Raw genomic sequence first — 17970 nt, 5'->3', positions numbered from 1 at the left:
TTCTGGCGAAGATTGTAGGGAAGCCATTACACAGACAGCTCAACCAGCAGCAATAAACACTCTTTAAAAACTGATAAACCAGGGCTGGAGAGATGGCTCAGAGGTTAAGAGCACTGACTATTCTTCCAGAGGTCCTGAGTTCAATTCCCAGCAACCACATGGTGGCTCACAACCATCTATAATGTAACCTGATGCCCTCTTCTGCCCTGCTGGTGTGTATGCAGGCAGAGCACTGTATACATAATAATAAATAAATCTTTTTCTTTTAAAAAAAATGGATAAACCAGAAAAACAGCAAGGGCAAAATGCATAAGGTTGGGTATGGTGATAGATGTCTGTCACCCCAGTATTTAGGACACTGAGCCAAGGCGACCATGCATCCAAGGGCAGCTTGGGCTATATAAGCCATATCCTGTCTCAAACAAAGTACAGTGAAAATAAAGGAAAGGGACAGAACTGAAAGCTATAACAACAGGATGTAAAACTTACAGCTTGGGGAAGTGGCAGCAGCAGAGGTGGATAACATGACTATGGAGAGGGTAATGGGATCCCAAAGACTTCTGTGACATTTTCCAGAGTTCACACCCATTTCATAAGAATCCTATTAACAGAGAAGAATTTTGGTAAACTGAACAGCTTATTATCTTCTTTTCAAGTTTTCAAAATATATTCAAAGCTTGAAGCCAAATAATTTTTAAATTTTAGCTGAATCCTTTTAATGTATGTTATAATATGCTAAGAAAGCTGAATAAAATTTCATAAAGATGGGAGAGTAGGGGAGCCTATACAATGATACATTTCTGAAGCTTTATATGATATGGTAAACGCCTTAATGAGGCAACCATGTTTATGACAGTAAGCACTATAACACAAATTTAAAAATTGAAATGAAACAGCACAAAATTCACTCAGTGAAAAAGGGAAAAGAAACTCATCTGTTAGAGGAAGCAGAAACTAAATAGTTGAGCTAAGCCTACTAATAACTATGGTAAATACAATTACTCTAAGCACAGAACTTAGACAAGAGACTTGCAAAACGGACTTTCACATGACACAACTATATGCTGTTTAAAACAAGTTTGGTTTAAATATTGCAAAATAGATTAACTAAAAGCAACAGATGGGCTTTATCTTATAAAAGCATTAACCCAAGAAAACTAGAATGAATGTATTATTGTCATAGAAATAAACCCCAGTCTAGAGAAACTTCCTTAAATTAAACTCTGTGTGTGTGTGTGTTAGTTGTGGGGAGGAGAAACTCACTTAACTCACTTTGCATTTTGACCAAATGTTCACCAAAAAGATCTAAAAATTCTATATGCATGCATGCATACCAGCAATGGAGTTTTAACATGTAATAAATAAAAACATTCCAAATATTAGTTGCAAATTTCATCGTATTATTGTATAATCGAGCTGGAAGATAGTGAGAATACTAAATAAGTAAAAACAAAAGCGGTCACTGGGTGTGTTGACACACAACTTTAATCTTAGCACTAAGAAGACAAAGAGAACAGTTCTCTGTGAGTACAAGAAACATACAAAATACCAAATAGACTTAACCAGAAAAGAAAGTCCTCTCAACACACAAGGACCAAACCAACAAACATAGTAAAACAAAGATGAAATATTAAAAACTCCAAGAGAAAAACACCAAGTAACATATAAAGGCGGATCTATTCGAATGCAGTCCAGACTACTATACTCAACAAAACATTCAAACACCACAGACACAGAAATAGGGCATTCTATAATACACTGAAATTTAAGCAATATCGCCCAGGAAATCTGTTCCTGAAAAATGTGCTAGAAGGTGAACTGCACCTAAAGAGGTTAATTAAATCCAAGGAAACAGGTAAAAAATAATTCCAGGTAAGCAAAAGAAGAGAAACACACATACATTGATGACATCAACAAAATTACAGGAATCAACAATCAATGGCCATTTATATCTCTGAACATCAACAGTCTCAGTTCCCCAATAAAAAGACATAGACTAACATAATAGATGTGAAAAAAAGGATCTATTCTTCTACAGAGTCGAAGAAACATACTTTAGTATCAAGGATGAACAGAACTCTGTAGTAAAAGGTTAGAAAAACATATTCTAAGCTAATGGTACTAGGAAACAAACTGGTGAAGCCACTTCAATATTTAAAAAAATAGATATCAAACTAAAATTAATCAGAAGAAATAGGAAAAGACACTACATACTCATCAAAGGATAAAATCCACCAAGATGACATATCAATCATTAACATTTCTGCCACAAACACAGAGGAAATCAAGTTTTTAAAAGAAATAATATCACAGGTTAAATTGCGTATTTACCCTCACACACTGATAGCCAGAGACTTCAGTAGACAACTCTCATTAATAGATAGATCGTCCACACAAAAACCAAAGAGAGAAATGCTGGAGCTAACTGACATTATAATCCAAATGGACCTATTTACAGAATATAATTACAGATTTACAGAACATTTTACCCAAACACAGGAGAATATCCCTTCTTCTCAGCACCTTGTGGAACTTTCTTCAAAATTGACCTCACTCTTGCAAAACGAGCAAGACCCAAAATATACAGGAAAATCGAAATTACACGTTATACCCTATTTGACGACCACAGATTAAAGTTTGATATCAACAACAAAAAGAAACAACAGAACTTACAAACCCATGGAAACTGAGCAACAATCCACTGAATGAAAAATAGGTCAAGACCGATATTAAGAAAGAAGTCAAAGTCTTTCCAGAATTGAATGAAAATTAATACTCAACTTGCCCAAACTTATGAGACACAGTGAAGGTTGTTCTGAGAGAGATGTTCAACTGCTTAAATAAAAAACACAATTGGAAAAATATACTAAAAACCAAAACAAAATTGGAAAGGCATAATATTAGCAATTAGCTATATACCTGAAATTTCTAGAAAAAGAGAGTGAGAGAGAAAGAAAGAAAGGAAGGAAAAAGAAATTACACTCAATGAGTAGACAGCAAGAAGTAATCAAACTCAGGACTGAAATCAATAAAATAGAAACAAACAAGCAAAAATACAAAGAATCAAGGAAAGAGTTTGTTCTTTGAGAAAATCAATAATATTGACAAACCATTATCCTAATTAAAGACAGAGATAGAATTCCAGCATGGTGGCACATGCCTTTAATCCCAGAAATCTGGGAGGCAGGAGTGGGCGGACCTCTGTGAGTTCAAAGCCAGTCTGGTCTAAAAAGTGAGTCCAGGACAGCTAAGCAAGGCTACATAGAGAAACATTATATTGAAAAACAAAAGGGAAAAAAGATAGAAAGAGGAATGTAAAATAACAAAATTAGAAATGAGAAGGGGGCATTACAACAAACACTGAGGCAATCCAGAGAATCATAAGGCCATACTTTAAAAACATGCCCTCCAGCAAATTAGAAAATCTAAAAGAAACTGATAATTTTCTTAAAGTTAAAGAAGGACCAGATAATCAATTTCAACAGACCTATAACCTGTAGTAAAATAGAAACAATCATTAAAAGTCTCCCACGCCAACAAACAAGTAAAACAAGAGCAAACCAAACAAACAAACAAAACCTCACAAATAAAACAAGAGCAAAACAAACAAACAAAACCTCACAAGCCTATGGTAGGTTTTAGCACAAAATTCTACCAGATTCTCAAAGAAGAGTTAAGGCATTTACCATTTGCTCATAAATTTATTCCACAAAATAGAAACAGAAGGAACATTGCCCAAGTCATTTTATGAGGCTGTAGTTACCCTGATACTCAAACCACATAAAAACTCAAGAAAGAAAGAAAATTACAGACCAATTTCCCTTATGAACATGAATGTAAAAATGCTCAATGAAATACTTGCAAACTGAATCCAAGAACACATCAAAAAATATCATCCACCGTGATCAAGAAAGCTTCATTACACAGATGCAGGGATGGTTCAATATATGTAAAATCATAAATAACATCTATCATATAAACAAACTGAAAGATAAAAGCTGCATGATCATCTTATTAGATGCTTAAAAGACCTTGAACAAAATCCAACACTTTCATGATAAAAGTCCTGGAAAGATGAGAAAGATTAGGATATATTTCAACATAATAAAAGCAGTTTATAACAAGCCCATAGGCAATATCAGTTTAAATAAACAACAAAGCAAGGTTTCCACTTTCCTCATACATGTTTAATATACAACCTGAAGTCTTAGCTGAACAGTAGTAAACTGAAAGAGAGAAAAGAGATACACACTAGCACACTAGAAATGAAGAAGTCAAATTATCTTTATTTGCAGATGATAGTTTATTTAAATGATCTTAAAATTTCCACCATGAAACGCCTGCAGCTGATAAACACTTTCAGCAATGTATGTGGATTCAAATTAACTAAAAACATCCATAGCCTTCCTATTTTCAAAGGACAAATGCTCTGAGAAAGAAATCAGGGAAACAATACCTTCCACAATAGCCTTAAATTATATAAAATATTTTTTGGGAATCTCTAACAAAGCTAGTGAAATATTTGTATGATAAAAACTTTAAGTCATTAAAGAAAGAAATTGAAGAATATATCAGAAGATGGAAAAATATCCCATGCTCATGTATTAATAGGATTAACGTAGTAAAAATGGCCATTCTATCAAAAGCAACCTACACATTCAAGGCAAAACTTCTCAATATTACAACACAATTCTTTACAGATCTTGATACCATTATTTTCAGCTTCATACTGAAACACACACACACACACACACACACACACACACACACACACACACACACACATACATACACAAAACAGGATAACAGAAACAATGCTAAACAATAAAAGAACATCTGGAAATATCACCATTCCTTATCTCTAGTTGTACTACAAAATTACAGCAAAAAACCCAGCATGGTATTGACACAAAAACAGAAGTATTGGTCAATGGAATAAAAATGAAGGCATAGACACAAAGCTACATACCTATAAACACCTGAATTTTGATAACGAGGTCAGAAATACACATCTATAACAGTCATCATTTTCAACAACTTGTGCTGGCCAAAGTGGATGGCTGTGTGTAGGAGAACCGTGTAGATCCATACTCACTGCCTTCCACAAAACTCACCTCCAACTGGATTAAAGACCTCAACATAAAACCAGATACACTGAGCCTGGCTGAAGAGAAGGTGAAGAATAGCTCTGAAGCACAGGAAAATGACTCTCTGAACATAATACTCCAAGCATAGGCACCAAGGTTAATAATTAATAAAAGGGACCTCATGAAAATAGAAGCTTCTGCATGACAAAGGACATTTTCATTCACACAAGTTGACAGCCTAAAGAATGGGAGAAGATTTTTAGTAACTACAAATACAATAGATGGCTAATTCCCAAAAGTGTATGAAAAAAAAATTGAAGAAACTAGATAACAAGAAAACAAATAATCCTATTTAAAAATAGGGTACGGATTTAAACAGAGAATTTTTACATAGGGGAAACTCAAAAGGCTGAGAAACTAATTAATGTTCAATATCTTGGCCATCCAAAAAATGAGAATTAAAACTACTTTGAGGTTCATCTCACACAAGTCAGAATGTCCAAGGTCAACAAAACAAGTGATAGTTCATGCTGATCAGAATGTGGAAGTGCAGACTTGCAGGTGGGAGTACAAATTTGTACAGCGACTATAGAAATCATTGTGGTGGTGAAAGGAATTGATCTACCTTGAGATCAAGCGATACTACTCTTGGGTCTATACCCAAAGGATGTTTTATCCTATCACAAGGATACTTACTCAACCATGTTCATTGCTTCTCTATTCCCTCATAGACAGAATTTGGAAACCACCTCTATGTCCATAAACAGAAGAATGTGTAAAGAATACATGATACATTTACAAAATGGAATATTAAATTTGCTGACAAATGGATGGAACATTAAAAAAAAGAGAAAGAAAAAAATCATCCTGTGTAAGGCATTCAAGACTCAAACTGCAAATAAGATATGTATTTTCTTATCTGTGGATATTAGCTATTAAGTCAATGATAACCAAGATATAATCCATAGAACCACAGGGGTAGGTGTAGAGTCAGGGGCTAGAGGAGCAGACAGATCTCCTTAGGAAAGGGAAATATATAGAAATGGATGGAAGTGGGTGGGGCTGGAATGGGAGAATCAAGTGGGGAGGGGGAGTGGAGAGGAGACTGTAGAGAGGTAAATGGAGAGAGATATAAAATTAAGGGGCACTTGAGGGGTAACATGGAAACTTTCTAAGATATATACATATATGAAAGGGGTCTAAATAAAATCTCTAAATAATAGGGGGCAAGGAGACCAACTGGCTGTCTTTTGTCATCAAATGAATCTTTCAGTATCCGGATTGGGTTACATCTATTTATCTTGTTGGTCAAAGGGCTATGGGAACCCACAAACAGCCTAAGCTGTTGCCAAAATTATAGGGGTTCTCCACAAACTGACAAGTCCCCATTGCTTAAGACAACACCCATGTAACTCATTGAGTATGGAGAAGTAGAGCTAGTGCCTACATAGTCTCCACCCCTATATTCTAGCATCTTTGGTACAGGTGGTACTCTCCATGCTGTCAAAAGAGAAATGTAAACACCAAACCAACTGCAAAACCTTTATATATAATGACGTAATACCTGCAAGATGTGGTAGGGGAATCCTGGCACAAAGCTTGAGGGAGTAACCAACCAATATCTGATTTGACTTGAGACCTATTCTACCAGATGGGACTCATCCCTGTCTCTGCTTGGGTGACTAAGTACCTGAGACAAATAATACTGGTCTAAAAAAATGAGTAGAAAAATATGAGTCTTAATGTATTCTCCTATACTTATATATTAGTCCTACATTCAGCCATCTTTTGAGAAGCTTCCCCCTGTAGCACATGGGAACAAATACAGAGACCCACAGCCAGACATTACACAAAGACATTACACTCATCTCTCAATAGGATGTGTTCATCAAATCCTTCCCCTCGGCGCTCAAGGAACCCCAAGGCAGAGGTGGAGAAAGAGTGTAAGAGGCAGAGGGAATATAGGACACCAAGAAAACAAGGCCCTCTAAATCAACGTGAGCAAAGCTCATATGAACTCACAGAGAGTGAGGCAGCACGCACTAGGTCCTCTGTGTTTAGGGTTTTTATGGGATTCTTGAGCGAATGAATAAATGAATGAAATCCTAACCATTAGGATTTCTGTCATTATACCTGCCGGAAGAGGGACAATCAGTTTCCTGCAGTGCAGTGACATGGGTCTATCAGACATGCCAGGCAGGCTCGCATTTGGAGGTGATTGATCAACATATAATGGACTCCACAAGATCTCTGTCTGCTTCTCTTTGGTTAGAGTTTGGGGTGCTTTTATTTATTTATTTATTTATGGGTAGTGTCTTATTCTGTTTTCTTGGTTGTGGGGCTTTCTTGTTATGTTGGGTTTTGTTTTGTTTGTTTGTTTGTTTTGTTTTGTTTGTCTGCTTTTTTGAGAAAGAGCTTAATGTTGGGTGGGTATGTTAGTGGAGAAGATCTGAAAGGACTGGGGGATGGGAAAATATGATCAAACTATATTTAAACTTAAATTTGTTTTAAATAGCAAAAATTAATTAAATAATTAATTAATACTTGCCAACTAAATGGAAAATATAAGCTCTAGAGTGCTACACTGAACACCATTAGGGAACACTCTTTTTCAGCTCATGTACACTAAGACATAAAACACACTTTGAAGGTTTAAGAAAATTACACTTCCTGGGACTCAAACTCACAGAACCTCCTGCCTTTGCCTCCCAGAGTGCTGTGATTAAAGGAGTGCACCACCACACCCCACCAAGGTATTGAAACTTTCAGTATGTAGCAAACAGAGGGAAAATATTAGCAATTGTAGTTTCTCCTTGGTTTTTGTGTTTTGTTTTGTTTTGTTTTGTTTTGTTTTGTTTGAGACAGTTTTCCTGCAGCTCAGACTAGTATCAAACTCACTGTGTACCCAGGGATGACTTTGAACTTCTCATCCTCTTGCCTCCATCTCTTCAGTGCTAGGATCAGAGATATGCAACAGTATATCCTGTCTATGTGATGCTGGGAATCAAATCCATGAATAAATGTATGCTAGGCAGATACTTTATCAGATGAGCCACATTCCCAGCATTCTTAGATCTTAGTAAAATTCAGCTAGAGTGGCGCACGCCTTTAATCCCAGCACTCGGGAGGCAGAGGCAGGCGGATCGCTGTGAGTTCGAGGCCAGCCTGGTCTACAAAGTGAGTCCAGGACAGTCAAAGCTACATAGAGGAACCCTGTCTCAAAAAACCAAAAAAAAAAAAAAAAAAAAAAACTGTAGGAAGACTACTGGGAAGTATGCAAACACTCAGCTATCCAATATCAGAACTGAAAAAAAATGTAAACAAACGGTGTCAACAGTCACATGACTGTACATTGTGACTTGCCCTATGACGGTCATCCTTAGAAACAACTTATATCAAGGAGAAGAAAAGTCACAACTTATAATCCTGCTTTTAACTGGACAAGCACTCAAAACAAGGAAGTAAATAATAAAGATAAGAATATTTAAGAATAAAACAGAAAATAAAAAGCAGTAAGAACAACATTTAATTATTTTAAATTATCAATGAAAATTTTATAGACATTGATAAAGATAAAATGACACAAATAGCCAAAACGTTAACTGAAAGAGACTCTTCCACTAGAGAGTCTATACACAGACAGAACACAACAGTAACCAAACAGAACTCTATTCAACTATATGAATTATACTCAAATGTTATTTGTTAACCATGCAATTTCTTTCCAAACTATGAATGGCAACCCTGTATGATGAAATAGACAAATTAGATGTTCATTAAAATATTAGATTAAAAGAACATGTTGGATAAAAACTTCTGAAATGTGATACATTTCTGACATTTTCATAGACATACCAAATATTTTTAAAAATCAGTATAATTTATAACAAAGTGCTTTCAGATAATAAGAATAAATATTTTCAAGTTCATTTTATGAAATTATATCACTCTACTCTAAAACTAATAAACATGAAGAGTACAAACTATAATTTTTTACTGTATGTATAAAAGAAATAGCACATCAGCAAATTACATGGAGCAATATGATAATAACCAAATTTTACCACACTATGTTCAAATAGGATCCGCCTGGAGAAGAAAGCTGATTCCAGGTTCTAAATGGTTCAATGATATACTGTATATATTGAGTCCAACTAAGGAAAATATTATCTTTAAAATTGATGATGGAGAAGAATTGGGTCAAATTTGCCCTCAATTCATGATTGAAAACAATCTTCTCCAGTATTTATTAGCCATTTGTATTTCTTGCTTTAAAAGCTCCCTGCTTAATAACTTACTGATTTTATTAGTTAAATTCAGGGAGGTTAAATTTCGAGTTTGCATAGATTCTAGACATTAATATCCTGTCTGATATATAGTTGCTCTCCCATCTGTAGGCTGTCTCATCATCATCCTCATTGTCTCCTATATACTGTTTAGCCTTTTAATTTCGTATAATTCTATTTGTCAATTCCTAAGATTATTTCCTGTGCTGTTAGAGTAATTTTCAAGAAATCCTTATCTATGCCTATATCTACAAATATTTGTTAATGATGTAGGGACATGGATATTAGTGAAAGTATGGTAGGTACAGATAACATGCCACAACAAAACTCATGGCTTCGTATGCTAATCAAGACAACTTCTACAACATAGGAAAACAATAAAAGGATGATAAAAGTTCCCCACATTGTTATCGGCTTCTGATACCATACTTCCTGATGGAAGACTTAATGGTCTCTTAACATTTGGAAAGACGAAATTTCCATTCTTACCACTCATATGCCACATAGTCCTAAAAACACTTTACTCACTGCAATAAGGAAAAATTTCACATAGTTCCTCATAATTGAGAGATAACCAAGCTGTCTCATCGACAAGTACCTTCATTGTTGCTCTAATATGGAAATTCACAAGAAAAAGAAAAAGAAATATTAGAGACTTCTAAAAAATATAATGTTTAGCAGCATTGCAAAACACATCAGTAAAGGAAACTCTTTACTATGCACTAAAATGAAACAATTAAAACTAGAAATTCAAACAAAACCACTAGCCTGGCTTCATCCAAACCAAAACACTTTGATATAAATAAATCTAAAACTTCAAGTATAGAACCCATATGGTTAAAAAAAAAAAAAAAACACCCAAAACTGATGAAATATATTATAGAAGGTCTAAATTAGGTCTATATATTCATAGATTTGAAGTCTTCATAATAAATATGTTAAACTACTCAACAGCATCCCCTGTAAATGAGTACAATACAGACCAAGATAGAAACAAGCTCTAAATTATCAAAACTGAAAAAAAAATTGGAAAGAGAAAAATAAATTCTGATATTCACATTGTCCATTTTCAAGCATTACTATAAGTCCATATTAATTAAAAAGTGCTATTTGGGGGAAGAAATAAGCATATAAATCAATTATTCAGAACAGAGTGTCTAGCTAGAGACCCACAAATGAATAGTCAATTTATCTTTGACAAAGCCACAAGAGCAATTCCATGGAAGGAGAAGACCTTCCAACAGATGGAACGGAACAACGCGACATACAGACAAATCTTAACCCAAATGCCACATCTTAAAAATTATATCAAAACTAATTGCACTTATAAATCCAAGTTGAAAAACTGAAAAGTTTAAAACAAAATGTTCATTCATGACCTGCAACAACGCAGAGAATTTGAACTTGTCATGATGAAAATGAATCCTGAGACACAAAAGAATAAAATGACAAATAGGACTTTGTCATACTTTACAATTTTACACTCTCACAGGACTAGGGTATGAACAGCTATAGGTTGGAAGGAAATGTTCCCACAGCACATTCTCAACAAAGGGCTTTAAGCTACAAAAAAAAAAACCCAAAACCCCAAACAGCATATTGGTTTCTTTCCAACATGGGAAGATAAGTTGTCAGCTACTTCATCAGAGAAGATATGTGAGTGGCATATAACTAGATGGACATATACTCAAAACCATCAGATACTAAAAGCATAAGAAAACACCTCTGCCACCTAATAAATGTCCAAGCCACAAGCTACTTAGGAGTATCTAGTCCTGGTGACATCTGGAGTTATGTCTAATATACTGATAGTGGAACTATAAAGTGATATAGCCAATGGGGAAAACTTCCAAGCTAAACATACATTTATCATTAAGTCCAGTGTCTCACTCCTGGTATTTTTCCTAGATTAATGAAAACAAAGAGATGTACAGAAAACCTACACAGGAATTTGTATAGCAGGTTAGTCCTTAAGTGTCACACATTAGAAATAACTGAAGTTTGTTCAGGCAGGACTGGGTAAGAAAAAGGCGGCAAACCCACAAAGGAAGGATATACCACAGCTACAATTAGGACAATTGCTGGTATATGAGACGCGGGGCGAATCACAGAAGCATTATGCCTCATGTATAATGGGCGATAGAAGCTAATAATGAAAGGCTGAAAATCACATTATTTTACTCACATGCCACTCCAAAACCACAAAACTATTATGATAAAAAAAACAATCCAATTGATGGCTCCCAAAAACTAGGAGTGAGCAGGAGGTTAAGGGATAAAGAGATTGTTTGAGGGACTTATGGGAAATGGCAGGCCAGGTCTGTATGCTGATAATGTTGGTCAAAAAAAAAAAAAAAAAAAAGTATGCATCCATGAAAATTCATAGAACTCAGTAGTAAACACACTAACAAAAATAGACATCCCAGAAATATCAATAGTGTAGTCTGCTGATCTTTGATTAAGAAGCAATAGCAATTCAAAGGAGAAATTATATTTTCAATAACATTCACATTCCCTCAAGTGAATCTAAATCCAGAACTTACACTTTTCTCAGACATTAACTAAAGTGAAACAAATACCCAAATATAAAATTATGAAAAGCTACAAGATGACATAGGATAAAATCTAAATGACTTTGGGTTTGACCATGCTTTTTTTTTTTTTTTTTTTTTCTTTCTTTCTTTCTTTTTTTAGGGACAACACAAAAGCACAATCAATGGAAGAAAAAGTGCTGAGCTAGACTTTATTAAAATCACACCTTGAGCTTTAAGAGACGGCTTAATGGTTGCCAATCCTGCACCTTTCTTCCAAAAGACCTGAGACCTCTTCTCAGCTCTCTCATCAGAAAGGCTCAAAAATTGCTTTGACTCCAGTTGTAAGAGATCTGATGCTCTCTTCTGGATTCTACAGGCACTGCACTCAAGTGCACATAGATACATGCAGACATACAAAGGATGATGATGATGATGATGATGATGTTTCAAGAAATGGCTTATCTGTGTATCCCTGGCTGTCCTAGAACTCCCTCTATACACCAGGCTGGCTTTGAACTCAGGGATTCAGCTTGACTCTTTGTCAGGGCTGCTAGGATTAAAAGCATGCACTGCGACAAGCAGCCACAATTAATTTTTAAAAATTAACTTAAAATATATTCAAACTTCAGCCCAATAAAAACATAGTTAAAAGAATTTAAAATGCCAAAGCCTGGCATAAAATAATTGCCTAATATCTAATGGCTGGTTTCCAAAAACACACAACGAAAACTAAAAAATAAAAAGCAAATAATTGAATTGGCAAAATATTTGAATAGCTAACTCCTCAAGGAAGATATACAGATGGCAACTGAACATACAAAGTAAACACTCAACACCATATGTTATCAAACACCACTAAAAATCCAAGAGTCTGACAACCTTTGGTGCTTGTGAGACAGGAAGGAACTATAATTCCCATTCATGAACAAAAAAAATGGAAATGATGCAGACACTTTGGAAGACAGCTGGGGAAATTTCTAATCTCTTTCTTTCTTCCTCTACCCACTACTCTCTCTCTGTCTGTTTCTCTGTGTCTCTCTCTCTCTCTGTCTCTCTCTGTCTCTCTCTCTCTGTCTCTCTCTCTCCCTCTCTCTGTCTCTCTCTCTCTCTGTCTCTGTCTCTCTCTCTGTCTCTCTCTGTCTCTGTCTCTCTCTGTCTCTCTCTCTCTCTGTCTCTCTCTCTCTGTCTCTGTCTCTCTCTCTCTGCCTCTCTCTCTCTCTCTGTGTGTGTGTCTGTCTGTCTCTCTCTCTATCTCTCTGTCTCTCTGTCTCTTTGTCTCTGTCTCTATGTGTGTGTGTCTGTCTCTGTGTGTGTGTGTGTGTGTGTGTGGTGTGTGGGTGTATGTGTGTGTGCATGCATGTGTGTGCATGTGTGTTCACATGGAGACTGAGAACAACTTCGGCTGCCAGTCCCTGCCTTCCACCTTGCTTGAGACAATCTCATTTGTTTTTCCAGGCTAGCTGGCCTATGAGCTTGAATAAACTCTTCTTTCTCTGCTTCCAATCTCCCTGAAGAAGTCGAGGATTTCTGGTTTGTGCTACCATGCCCTGTTCTGCCTGTGCTCTGGGAATTGAATTTCAGATACACTTGCTTACATAGTATGAGTGAGAATGCCTCCCACAGGCTCAGATATTTGAGTGTTTAGTTTGAAGCCGATGGAACTATTTGGAAAGGACAAGGGGTGTGGCCTTTTTGTCAAAGCTCTCTCACTGAGGATGGGCTTTGAGGTTTTAAAAGCTCACTCCTTTCCCTGTTAGCTCTTTCTCTCTCCTGCATCAGCCTTCTAGATCTACTGCTGCAGAACCATACCTGCCTGCCTGTTGCCATGCTCCTGGCTTTGATGGTCATGGACTCTAACCCTCTAGAAGTCTGAGCCCCTGAATTAATTTCCTTCTTTTATAAGTTGCCTTGGTCATGGTGTTTTGTCATGACAATAGTAAAGTAACTAAGACACATACAAAGCATGATACCCACTGAGCCATCTCACTAGCCCCAGTCTGACAAGTTTTTCACAGACTTAACCAGAAATCATCAAGTGAACTGAAAACTACAGTCTCACTAAAATCTTCAAAGGAATGTTTACAACTTTGTTCCTAACCACCAGATCATGGAAACAACAAAACCGTCCTTCAACAACGCATAGATAAATGGTAGCTCCATACAATGGAGACATTATTCAGACCTTAAAACATCAATGGACTACCTAAAGAAAAGACAAGGGGGAACTATAGAATGCATTAACTTAGTGAAGATCTCCTTCTGAAAACACCAGAAGTCATGTGGTTTCAACTACATAATTTTCTGAGTTAGGCAAACTATACAGACAACAGAAAAACCAATAACTAGTGTGGATTGCTAGATGACATAACTGGTAACAAATGGGGCATACAGGATTTTTAAGGCAGTGAAACTGCTCTGTACTTTACTGGGGGGAGGGGGGAAAAGCAGATCTGTTGATTACCATAGAACTGCATGAAGCAAAGAGGGAGCCCTAATGTAAAATACAAAATGTAATGATAATAGCCATATCGTTACAACAAATTCATCACATTAATGCAATGTACGAATGATGAACAGCACATGGGCAACTGTAAGTTGACATGAGAACTGTCCATTTCCCGCTCAAATTTTTTCATAAGCTTAAGACAATGTGAAAAGTAGAGTTTATTTATTTGAAAAATATACTAAAAATAAAATGCCGATTTTATTGTTCTGAGATTTAAACAAACTAAATAAAAGCTAATGTAGGTGTACAACAAAAGAGAATGCTTACATTGCTACACATTCATTCCTAACTGTGCAAGAGCAGCCAGGTTTTTTTATTATAATAAAGATAACTAAAATGATAAACTGTAGAAGAGAAAATGTTTCCTCACAGTGAAGTCTTCTGCCCATGATTTATTGTCCTCCTGTTTTGTTAGCAGGAGGATGAAGAAGAGGAAGCCGGTTCACCTTGTGGCAAGAGAAGCAAATAAGGAAATAAAAGAGATTTGCATTCCACAATCTCTCCAACAATCCAAGACCTTCCACTAGTCCTTGTTTAAAGGGTTCCACCACCTTCCCATAATTCTCCAAGCTGGAGATCGATTATCCAAACCAGAGTCATTTATATCTTGGTTATTATGCAATGTCAAACTAAGACATCCATTCTAAGAGTATTGCCATTTCTCTTTCTTCCTCTTTTTTCACTTGGTTGCTGTCATTTAATCACCATGTCATGAGACTATATTATCTTGTAAAACTTTTCTTCTACCATAATATCAGCTGAAATGCCTTTGGCTGATCATTTTCTGTCATTACATTATGAATACCATGTTTCTTCCATGCCCGCCTAACATCTAATAAGTCTGCAGCAACTAAACAATCTCCCTTCCTTCCTTACTTTAATGCACAGCAAACAGAACATGGCTGGAAACCACCTTGTGGGTCATTTATGTTGCCAAGGGAGCAACAATTTCATCCTTTAAGATTTTAAGGAGCTACGTGTTCCTCTTCAATCTTTTGTATTTTCTGTAGAGATACTCTTCCACGATGGTGACTTTCAACATCTTCCATTTCTAAGAATCTGACCCTACCACTTTGTCTATGAACAGCAGTTGAAATTGTGTCACAAGTGAAGTCAGAGTCATGTTGATATCTGCCAGAAATTCCAACTATTTAACTAGCAAATGTAGCCACCAATGCAGAACTGTGGTTATTTGTTACCGTCTCTTAACATGGAACCCTTACTCTCCCAGAACTGGACCTGCTTCCTATAAATGCCACGTCCTATCAATTACTTCTCAAAGTTTTACTCCACTGCATGTATAGATCGCATACATCTTTCCCAGTTTTGGAAAAGAAAATAATAAGCACCAGAGCCTCAATCCTCCTTATTTTGCCTACTAACAGTTATCTGTTCTCCATTTACCACTTAGGACCCAATTCTCACTTACTCTTCCTACGTGCTGCCAGAGACTAGAATCAGAAAGATAGACTTGTGTGATGCCAAGGCCAGTAGGCACTTTTTCATCTTTATTTTCTTGTCTTTTCCAGATTTTTTTTTTTTTTTTTACTTTGGCTTTGTGACTACAGGTTTCATTATAGCCATCATTAAAAAAAAAATATTAGCTCCTTCACAGACTCCATTGTCAGAGTTTATTCTTTTATCTTTCACTTAAATGTCACTATTCACTCTGGACACATGGCCTCTGAAAGAACCCTTTTAGTCTTATTGAATCGATAAAGGATATTAACTCTGGTGTAATTCTCCCTCCTGAATTTCAGTTTCATAACCAACCTCCAACAAGTCTTTTATATTTTGAAGTACATGAAACGAAATTAATTTTATATTTAAAGTCTAAATCCTTTATACTAATGGTTGAATAGTTTCTCTTCTAATTGGTACAATTATTCAAGATGGAGCCTTGGAAGCCATCCCTATCATAGCCTTCTATCTAACATCACACGTCCAACCCATTCCCAAATCCTGTTTGCTGTGTCCAGTTCAGTACTAGTTAGTATTCCTGAACTACTTCTGTATTATAATAGCACCTTTGTACTTAATTCTATAGGAAGTAATAGACACACCTGTGGCTAATCTTTTGTTTGTTCTAAGGTAACCTTCAATAGAAATGTCATCCAAATGTCAGCCTCAGGAGGAGTAGGGAATAACCACATTACAATCCACAGACCCAAGAAAGCTAAGTAAAAAGGAGGGCCCAAGGGAGGATCCTTGAATCCCATTCAGAAGGAAATATAGAATAGACATCAGAAGCGGATGAAGTGAGGGAACTGGGTGAGAGAAGATGTAGGGAGGGAAGGAAGGGTGGAGGTCACATGTGGTGAGAGCTAGGGGTAGGAGGTGAGAGGGCTGGGAGAGAAGGGAAAGTGGGGAGAGCATCTCTGGGACAAGCTGGAGACCTGTGACAACATAGGCTTCTGAGAGGGTGTGGGACTGACACTAGCTGAGATCTCTCATGTTCATGGATCAGTAGAACTAACATAGTAAAAATGGCCATCTTACCAAAAGCTAGCTACAGATTCCATGCAATTCCCATCAAAATATCAGCACAATTCTTTTACAGACCTTAAAAGAACAATTCTCAACTTCATTTGGTAAACAAAATCCCAGAGTAGCTAAAATAATCCTGTCCAATAAAAGAACTTCTGGAAGTATCACCATCCCTGATTTCAAGCTGTACTTGAACTACATGATATTGGCATAGAAACAGAAACAGAAACTATCTCCTTAAATTGTGTTTTATTCATACAGCAAGTAATCTGAGAAGACTGGAGATTAGCATCCTAAAGAATCATTCTATCTAATCTTTAGTTATCAGATTATAGAGATAAGAGGGAAAGGCAGTTGCTGGAATATTTTTTATGTCACTTTATTTTTGTTTTTATATCTACCAGCCTTCTCCACCCCAATCTCTTCCAGCACCGCAGCACCAACTAGGAGAGACAGAACGTTTGTGGGGAGAGCGAGCTTTGAGATCTTTTTGACTATTTCCTGCTGATTAGAGGTGCTGAGTTCCTTGGGGCGAATCCAATCACCCTCTCATCAGGATGGCTCCAGTTTCTTCTTATCATCTCTTTTCTCATGTCCACTTGACAAATCAGAAACAGCGGCAGCAGGAGCAAGGACCACAGGGAGAATGGCTGTGCCTTCTTTCTTGGGGATCTGGTCTTTTTTATACCCTCTAGAGTCCCCAGAATTAAACTCTCTTCAGCTAGCAGAATTACACCCCAGCCAGAACATGCATGAGGCAAATAGTCTGCTGCAGTGGACAATCTGAAACAGCCCCTTATGTGACACCTGGCCACCTCCAAGCCAGGTAGCTCTTCTAGTGGAGGGAGGGGGACACCAACCCGCCCACAAAACTTTCGACCCAAAATTTACCCTGCCTGTAAAGTGAGCAAGGATAAAGAGGGAGCAGATTGAGGGAAGAGCCAACGGCTGATACTATTAATGATATTCTGATATGCTTGCAGATAGGACCCTAATATAACTGTCCTCCGAGAGGCTTCACCCAGCAGCAGATTGAAACAGATATCGAGACCTACAGCCAAACATTAGGC

Source organism: Acomys russatus, chromosome 3 (assembly GCF_903995435.1).
Source record: "Acomys russatus chromosome 3, mAcoRus1.1, whole genome shotgun sequence".
NCBI lineage: Eukaryota > Metazoa > Chordata > Mammalia > Rodentia > Muridae > Acomys > Acomys russatus.
Note: the sequence above shows the minus strand (reverse complement) of the source record.